Source organism: Pinus tabuliformis, chromosome 1_1, assembly GCF_031772625.1.
Source record: "Pinus tabuliformis cultivar Carrire ecotype Pingquan chromosome 1_1, CPIR1, whole genome shotgun sequence".
Taxonomy (NCBI): domain Eukaryota; kingdom Viridiplantae; phylum Streptophyta; class Pinopsida; order Pinales; family Pinaceae; genus Pinus; species Pinus tabuliformis.
The window spans coordinates 676,407,775-676,414,429 of NC_142297.1; the positions used below are offsets into that span (position 1 = coordinate 676,407,775).

At 36.2% G+C, this 6,655-nt stretch overlaps 1 non-coding gene across 1 annotated transcript; it reads left to right on the plus strand.

Annotated features, from left to right (window-relative positions):
• Window positions 1-5,396: 5,396 nt before the first annotated feature.
• LOC149215220 (U6 spliceosomal RNA) lies at window positions 5,397-5,499 on the plus strand. The gene has a single exon (XR_016251608.1). It is a non-coding gene; the product is annotated as a U6 spliceosomal RNA (small nuclear RNA).
• Window positions 5,500-6,655: the final 1,156 nt, after the last annotated feature.

Below are 6,655 nucleotides of genomic sequence, written 5' to 3' on the forward strand. Positions count from 1 at the left end.
CGCAGCTAGGGCTACCGGAAACCTTTTCGCGTGAAACGAAAGGGGTTCCTCACTGGAACAGATGCTCCGAACGCAACAGAGCAGTCCTCTCGGCCCGAAAGCAGTCAGAAACAGCAGATCTAGGAAACGACAGCCGCATGCAGTTCTACCGGCTTCAGATTTGGATCACCAACGGACGCGGCCCTCAAATAGCTCTGATACCATGTAGGAATTTACAGGGTAAGTTCCACAGAAAGAATACCAAAAGGACACCGCTCACAACCAGATCTCAAATCAATACACCAGTATTTTTGACGTGGTTAAAACCCTCAGAGTGCAAGGAGGGAAACAGTCCACGGCCTGTCCCAACGTGGGTACTACAGGCAATTTATTAATCAAAGAATGAAAATTTACATAAGCTTCTCTCATGCATGGATTACCCGAACAATGACCCTCCATGCGCTTTAAATAGAACTCATGGACCAATCGGGTGTCAAGCCACGGATCAAGTGTCGGTAATACCGAGGTGAGAGTGAACCGTCGGATCACTACATATCGTGACCGTCGGATTGTAAGTTACAAAGTGTACAACGGTAAAGAAACACACTTTACCTAACTCTAACCTAACTCTATACTAGACCAAGTTGAACTTAACTATATCCTATGTGTCGGAATATCCTAACAGTCTTCATCTTGATCATTTGCAAATTGTGCTGAATGCTGTTGAAACTTGGGAATTTTATTAAGTGAAGTTCGACAATCTTCAGCATAATGGCCAACTTTGTTACATCTTCGACACACAGTTTGACTTAAGTCTCTTCCTCGTCCTGAAGATTGTCCTCGGCCTCTGCTTTGACCTCTATTTGGAGATTGTCCTCTACCTTGACTATTATATCCTTGTGCTTGAAAATTGCCTCTTCCTTGGTTGTTTCCTCTACCTTGAAAATTATTTCTTCCTCCTCTGTTAAAATTGTTGCCTCTCCTTTGGCTTCGACCTCGATTATGTTCTGCTTGATTTTGATTCCATCTGCCTCTTCCTCGAGAACTATCTGCTGATGACTTACTTGTGCTGGCTTCTGTGAGAAAAACATCTTCACCAAATTTCTTCTTCTTCCCAAAAGTTTTATCATGTTGACTTAACATTTCACAAAGTTCATCAAACTTTAGTTTTTCTAATTTCCCAGTTACTTGTAAAGTTTCTAAAAAATGCGTATAGGAAGAAGGAAGCCCAGCAATTACAATTGTGACCATAAAGCTATCATCAATTGCGGGAAAACCAGCATTAATAATTTCCTGCTTAATATTCTTAAGTCTGGAGAGATATTCAAGAATATCACCATCTTCAGTTAATTTTTGTTGCAACAATTTTAACTGTAGATCAACCTTCTTTGATTCTGGCTAAGTATCAAAGAGGTCTTTAAAAGTTTTCAAGGCAGTCCATGCATCTGTGGCATTCTCTATATGTACATACATTTCATCATTCACAGACGATTTAATAAGAGCTAAGGCTTTAGCATTCTTGATTCCCATTTTGCCAGTGGATCTGCATCTGTGAGTTTATTCGGCTTTACATCTCCATCACATATTCCTTGCCATAATTCATTGTAAATGAGTGTGATTTCAATAAGACGATGCCATGTTTTATAAGATTTAGTGCCCTCAAGTTTGTCGGAATCAGAAAATAAGTTAATCAACTTAGACATTTTTATCGTTGAAGAGACGCACCAAGAAGCAGAACATAAGGTACAAGATAGTCAACACAACACACCACGCAAAAAACACGATCTATCGGGGCTTGGCCTTGACCCTCGAATAGTCGTCAAAACAGGAGAATATTGACTGAGCTTTGCACTTGGCTCTAGTCAATTTCTCAAATCTTTACAGGGCAACTTTCAAAATTTGACTTTTTACAACGGTGCTTTTGCACAATCTGGTAAAAAAATTTTACCCCCCCTCAAAGTAAAATTACTTTGAGTTACAAATATGGTGATCCCAATTAAAAAAATAGCTTCTTGAAAACAAATTATCAAACACACCTTATCTCTCCAAGTTACAAATAAAACTCCTTATTACTCCAAAAAATTTCAAAACATCACCCTTATTACTCCAATTACATAAAATGATTATACCGCATCTCACCCAATTACAAATTACAAACTATATATTACAAAACCTTATCTCTCCAAATTACACACTATTGAAAAAAAACTTTGTAATTCACCTAATTTCTGCTTTACAAAACCTTTATTATGCATCTTATCATGATTTAAAAAAAAAAAAACCATTAAAAAAAAATGAATGTTACGTGAGCTTTTTTAAAAGGTGAATTCTACTTTTAAAGCATATATCATTCCTAACTCACGTTGACTTTTAAAAAGAGAATTCTACTTGGTAAGTTTACCAATCCACGCAGGTTGTCAAAGTTGTTTGGAAGCTTGGCTGGAACAACGGTTACCAAAGCAAAGGGTCGAGAGAATGCCCAGAGATCATCAAACTATTTATGCTTCCAGTTTCCAGATCTTGATCATACTGCACTTTATTCGTTCATAGCCTTGACAGTAAAGGAATTTCACTTCCAGCCACGTTTAAAAGACGCCAGTGAAAAGTTTTCGAACAGTAGAAGTCAGGTACACGTTGCCTTTTCTAATAAATCGCTGCGACTTCGGCTGTTGTAGCTTAGACTGCGGCTTCTTCCACGACGATGCGACAATGACCTAGAACGTGATCTTGAAATAGACCGCTCACGCCGGCTGCTTCACTGCCAAAAAAAAAACAGCAAAAAATCCGCTGCAAATACCCAATTATATAAAATTCTAATTTTCATTTTGCCCGATTTCGATTCCCGATTGCAATTTCAGATTTCAATTTCTAATTTTTCATTTTGATCCAGATTTCGATTTCTGTTCACTGAAAAATGGCGAGAGCGAAAGACAGTTTATGAAAGAAGAATTGTAAGGAATTTACGCTGCAAGTACTCGACAGTTGGCTATCGCATACTTTCATTTCAATACCATCTCTGGATGGTGAAAATGGAGAAGCAGAAGGATATAACAGGCATTCCTTTTGCTTACAGTACTATATGTACATCGGTGAGAAAAAACACATGTTCGCAGGGGTCACAATATTTGCTGCTGTTTTCAACGTTCCCTGTTCTTGTCCAACAAAATATGAACATAAATTTGATCGATATTCTTTTTCAAACAAACCGAATAGAAATATGAAAGTTCAATTTATATGGTCTGAACTTTCCAGATCTTCTAGTGACTGCAGAATTCCTCACAGCAATCGTAATCAAATGGTGGCAACACTAATTCTTACAATTGATTTTCAGATTTTAAAAAATCTAAAATCACTAAAATAATAAAATTTCTTCTTTTTGAACAAAAATTTAACAATTCTCATACCAATCATTCGCTTATCATTCAATGGAGGTTTCCAAAAAATTGTAGAGCTGAAATCTCCTCTTCAAATCAACTGCAGCATTACTGGAGCTCTGATACCACAATAATGGCAGAAGTGTCCTCAGATACGTAATTTTATTAATCAGAAAAAACAATTACATAATTGATTTGCAAGAGCTTACACCCGAACAACCAAACACTCTTGCAATGAGCTATTTATAAGCTCCATGTCCTAACTACCTCTAATTATGGATCACTTATTAAATAACAAGTGTCCATTTACAATAAATGCTATTCAAACCAATTAGCTAACTAATTTCCTATAATAGAGCCTAAGATACGACACATTTGGAGAGTCATATCTAGTTACAACAATATGCTAATTCTAAAAGTCTCCATTAAATAATTAAACATTCTAGAATAATAATTATTAATTTAATATCTTAAATTAATAATTATTTTATTCTAATTTTATAACCTATGATAAAATTTGTATTTTTGGATCATCTAACATTAGGATTACAACAATGACAATTGTGATTCTTAATATCATCAAATCCTCACTTCTTTGTTCTCCAAAATAATCATTTCCCTTTTTGCAATTTCTTGTAGCTTTATTTATTACTCTTTCAATTTCTTCTTCTTGTTTCTAGCAACATTAACATCAATATGACAATACTTGCAAATGTCTTGAGAATGCTCCATAGCTCTCTTTGCACCCACCTCATTCCAAGCCCAAGATCAAGGAAGTGTATATTTTGTAGCATTAATGCTTGAAACAACATTTTTGAAGTTGGGTGGGTTTCTTAAGAAAGCTAGGGATAAAGTAAAATAATTTTTATTATCTTCAAACTTATGTATTCAGGATTATGCTGTAACACTCCTCTCTTCTATACATTTTCACATGGTTTGAGAAATAAAGTGAATAATAAATATCCTCATTAAGAATAACATATTTGGTGGTACTGATGAGTAATTTCCTTTAGTTTCATGTTTCCATGAAATATTGGGAAGCTCCAAATGAGAAACACATAAACCTAAAAAATAAGCAATGAATTATATTAAATTGTCAAGTTCCTAAAGGCCTATATCTTGGTAGGGCCTCTTCATGGCTTTGATATTATTGCAAGAATCATCACCTTTCAACAAAGGCCTCCAGATATGCTATAGTTTTGTATCTTCTAATGCTATCTAGAATGAACATGATGTCAATGGTTAAGCAAGAATAGGGTATGCTCAAACTATGAATATAAGAATGCCACTTTTTATGTGTCATATGGATACATACATTATATCCTTTGTAATATAGGTGTTTACAAAAATATTTGATTTTGCGATAATGTTTAAAGCTTTGTATAGTCATTTTTAATATTTTGAAATTCCTCCAAAGAAAATGTAGCTCATGGTTATGTATTATTATTATTATTACTATTTTCACGATAACTAGTGTATCAAAATCAAATCACAACGACTGACACTATTCACCTCAATATTAATATATTCAAATTTTCCTGCCCCTTCGGACTTATAGGAATTACTAATTTCTATTTTCAACTTATTCAAATTTTTGCCACATAGGCTAACATGTCTCCGGAGAATAGACCTCGGGTGGAGGGGGAATGAAACATACTAGCTACCACTCAAGCTATTTTCCTTCAACATGAGTAATTATTATTATTTTTGTTGGCTTGACCCACAAAGGATTTGAACTTTCAATCTCATGGTTTACACAATACTTCATAACACAACAAACACCAATTAAACTACCCCTTGTGGGTGATATTAATTATTATTATTATTATAAATTAAAATTTCAAATTATCTATCTTATTTTTTGTTAAATTATATTTTAAATAATTAAAAGTACAATATTTTATTTATTTATTATTGTTATTTAAATATATATTTAATTTATTCTTATCAAATTAAGTATAATTATTTTTCCAACTTTTTATTATCCAAAAGTTGAATAAATATATACCATTTCATTTGAAAGTAATAATAATTTTTCAAATTGTCTCTTCGAAGACATTCGATAAAATTAGAATGATACAAAGAAGATTAGCATGGCCCCTGCGCAAGGATGACACACACAAATCGAAAGGGGTCTCGAACCCAGGAAGGGAGAGGACTATACCATGGTAAAAGCTTGAAGTAAACCCAGACAGAGCGTGACTATAGTCATCCCTGTAGGAAACGATGAGAGGGATACAGAAGGCAAAAAGGAAGCACCTCGGGGGAAAAAAAGCAAGAAAAATAGAGAACAGAGAAACAAGAAAACTTTAGGGGAGGTATTTAGTGCCAGCACCCTGAGGGAAGACGTAGACAAACTACGGAGACCCCGGGAAGGGAGGAACAAAAAACTGACCTTATCTGGGGAGGAACCCATGAGGATGGCCAAAACAGACAGGCCGTGAGCCGACTGTTACCATGGAAGGAAAACAGTAAGAGACCCAAGAAAGGATCGAACCCATAACAAGGAGAGGAATGGTGAAATTTCGACAAAAATATTGAAGGAAACAAACCTTGGAATTGGAAAGGAAATGGGTAAATGGGAAATAGTTTTGATTTACTATAATTCTGATAAATGCAATGGATCTGTGATAGGTCTCACCTCATACCGAGGACAACACAATGAGGAGAATAGAGAACAACGAGAAGAAGACAGTTACAGACAGGCAAGGAGTAACATGGCCCCCAAGAGAGGCAAGAGAGAAAACAAGAAGGAAGAAGGAACAAGCGAGTTGAACAGGAAGAGGGAGGAAGTTGGGCAGTGAACACATGAAAACTCTTATTGACGCATATATGGCAGGGAACCCACTAGACAGCAAAGCCCAAATTGCTGGTTGGGAGAGAGAACTGAATGACAACATTAAGAACCAAGACATCCCCATGGAGGAGTGGGAAAGCATGGTTCCCGATCCAGGGAATTCTCGTGGCTGTCACTCCCTATTCAGGCAAACCATACAACAGTATTGGGTAATGAAGAATGTGGTGGCATGGGCCATGACCCTGAATCGAGAACAAGCAACGGGTGATGGAACAGAGGCACAGGAGAAAAAAAAGGAAAAGGATCCAGTCAGGGCTAAACTACTCAGGGAAATAGTAACAGTTCAGATACAGACCTATTAAAATAACTTGGCCTTGGGAAGAATTGAGCAAACACTAAAAGATATGAAGTGGCGAATTGAGCAGAGGAGCGAGATGCCCGGCTCCAGTGCCAAAGCGCCAACCCTAGTAATATCCTCGGATGAGGATTGATGCAGCGGTCCAGT